General features: G+C 42.0%; 1 non-coding gene across 1 annotated transcript; it reads left to right on the forward strand.

Moving 5' to 3' along the window:
• The first annotated feature begins 556 nt into the window (after positions 1 to 556).
• Positions 557 to 628, forward strand: Trnat-ugu (transfer RNA threonine (anticodon UGU)). Its single transcript has one exon. It is a non-coding gene; the product is annotated as a tRNA-Thr (tRNA).
• The last annotated feature ends 2,619 nt before the right edge of the window (positions 629 to 3,247 follow it).

A 3,247-nucleotide genomic window follows, 5' to 3' on the forward strand; every position in this document is an offset into this window, starting at 1 on the left:
GCGAGAAGAAATGTAAACACTGCCTCTCTATGTTTCAAGCGTACGAATACGAAAAGTTGTTTGCATTATAAATCTATAATGCAAACTATATAGTGCAAGCTAATGCACTATATATATATATATATATATATATATATATATATATATATATATACCTTCCCCGTGGGAGGGGGGATTAGTGTGGGCGTTTAGTACGCACGTCTTCTTCATCTGTATATTATCATCATCATCCTACGTTGCTCGATTCTCATCTTCAGTTATGTGTGATCATCATCGGTTGTGTGCCTTTGCTGGTTCGCTCCCGAGTGCTCGGGCCTAATAAACGTCTTGCGAACAGATACGTCATAAGGTATATATATATATATATATATATATATATATATATATATATACACCTTATGACTCACATACCATAGGGCGGTTGAGTGAGTGAGTGAGGGCGGTTGTGGAACATCCTTTCTGCCTATGGTATGTGAGTGGTGGCGCTGGCTAACACTCCCAGGGTTAGTTCTAGCTGTAAAACATAAATACCCCAGAAAGTGGATGGGAACACGGTTCCGCGGTAGCTCAATGGTGAGAGCATCGCACGTGTAATGCGAAGACGTGGGTTCGTTCCCCACCTGCGGACAGTTGTGTTTTCATCCATTTTCATTTTCCATTAATTGACCATTTCTTTAATTCAAATAATAAGTACAATTAATTTCCCCTATGTTGTCCTTGGTGTTATTGCTTGTTGGCTTCTTATGATATGCTTATATATATATATATATATATATATATATATATATATATATATATATATATATATATATATACAGAAAATTTGCCAACTTATTTTTCGGACACCCGCTAAAGCGCGAAGTGAGGAGTACGCCAACAGGAAAAAAACGCCTCCCAAACATTTCTGTCATTCGAGAACGTACACAACAAGGATGCTTCGAAGTAATACAAGCTAGCCTAGAAGGATAGAATATACCTGCGCTATACAATATAAGTTAGTATTACCGTGGGTGGAGGCCCGGCAAGGTAAAGACGCTAACGCAGCACACCGGTAGTCCAGCCACCATCAGGCCTATGGACCAGCTGTGATGACGTCATGGATTTTGATGATTTTCGCTCGGTGCTAGATAATTGTTCATGAATAGAAAAAGATTTCACTGCGTTTCAATTTAACCAGTGTCTCTGGTTGAATATTTCTTTTAACATTTTTCTACATGGAAACGGGCCCAGTTGACGAATGTACAGTGAAAACAGTGAGCCCCGCTGACGTCATGGGTGTGAATGTTATTGGTCGAAATTGACGTTTGTGCGAAAAAAAATGCAAATCAAGTATTCAAAGGATGGCCTTGTCAGTTTTAAGTGAAATTAACTATATAGTGTCCTTAAATTTATGTGTCAGTGCGCAGTTGTTACATAAGAACGTGTGCCTATCCGCTCATAAGAGTGCTTCTTGTTGAACTAGTTGGTGAAACATAGCTATTCAATCAAGTTTATTAGGATGCATGCCTTCGCAATACATAGAAAAAAAGTGATAGATATTCAGGAGGAAACACAATAGTAAAAACTTAGGGACGCACACAAACATGTCTTTGTCTCTTTGTTAATTAGTGCCCCTCTTCTAACAGCTATCCGTCTATATTGTAAAAAAAAAACAATTTATTGCTCTGTGGTCGTGTCTGAATCCAACAACGTGTATAAGAGTACATGAACAATTAAAGAAAAAGGCGTTAAGTCTAGACTGATGATGCACAACTGCTTGATGTCTTCCAAGGTCACGGCTTTCTGCGACACATTGTCGCAGCTTTGCGATTCGATATTCAACACGGATTCAGCTACGACAGTATCGAAGTTGCCGGACGAGCTAGCTTGTGTATGGGTTGTGTGGTGTGGCTTGGTGTGAAATCTACAGGATGCATTGCGTTCTGCGCCATAATTTCATGAACCACGTAGTTATATTTCAGCTGAGCAAGGTCTTTCTCTTCTCTCCACATCTCAACGCATGTAACTGCGCGTTAGCAATGCAATTGCAGAAACTGTGTAGTACTTCCAATTGCGAATAATTTTGGAATCGCTGCACGTAGCGACGTCAAGATGGCGGCGTGTTTTCTTATAACGCGAGAGTACGCAAATTGGAATTTTCCTGTCCGTTGCTTCGACAACTGTGCAAGCTGTAGGTGGTTAGAATAACGCAAGCGTGGGAGAGCTTGTTGCAAGGTCCTGCTCCCTTTCCGCCCTGTTTGAAAATATGCCTACCACGTGACGCGAGCGTCGATTGCACTGCCCCCTGCCGCGTATAGGCACAGCCGCTCGGCCCTCCAAGGACGTCTCTCCGAGCTTCTGCGAGATAGCGCGCGATTTATAGCACTCTGCATTGGGAGCTGAGATTCGTGCGATCTTGGACAGCAGAGCAAGTTGCTGTAGAGAAAAAATAAATGGAGGAAGCGCAGCGTAAACAATATGCTATAATTCATTTGACTAACACTGCTCCAGCAATGTCGAAAGCGTAAGGAAGGCGCTGGGACTTCTGGCTTCCTTTTAATTAGGCCTGCCGTAAACAGCACAGAGTATGCCAATATTGGATTTGTCTGCACATAGAATATTTTTAAATGTAATCCAATATCCTATAAATATGGGTTTGGAGTGCTGAATAATCTTTTCCTGCTCCTAAAAGCGGGAAAAGATAGAGATGATAAAGTGGTGAAAGAAAAAAAAACAATTTTTTAACTCAATACACGCTTTGCTACGTAAAAGCGTGTCCAATGCTCGGCTTGCAAATTGTCAAAAAGAAAGAAAGAAAGAGAACGAATGGTCAAGTTCCTTTTTAGTTAAGAAACTCAAGCGACCGATTGGCCTCGCGCGTGAGCCCTTTCTGGTCTACGAGCAGGCATTTTGCAATCATGCTAACTCGTATGATATTCGTTCAGAATCGAATATTCCGATGAATCAAATATCGAATTCTGTAGCCAAATACTTAGATCCTAATCAAAAGCATTAGAATGGATTTGGAAATTTCCAGTACGGGTGCACTTCTAAGAGCAAGCCTGCGCAGGCGTGTCGATCGCTTGCGAAACGTGTACGAAGAGAAAAAAAGCGCATAAATAGCCATTCTTAATCACACGGGCGTGTTCCCGTGTCGTCCTTGCCAAAGTGCGTCTGCCCTCGTGGGGTGCCTGCCCCCGCTAGCTACGACCTCGCAATCTTAATCCCCCCTCGAGCCGCGCCACTGCGACAAACCGAACTGGTTCAA

This window comes from Dermacentor silvarum, chromosome 6 (assembly GCF_013339745.2).
Source record: "Dermacentor silvarum isolate Dsil-2018 chromosome 6, BIME_Dsil_1.4, whole genome shotgun sequence".
Taxonomy (NCBI): Eukaryota; Metazoa; Arthropoda; class Arachnida; order Ixodida; family Ixodidae; genus Dermacentor; species Dermacentor silvarum.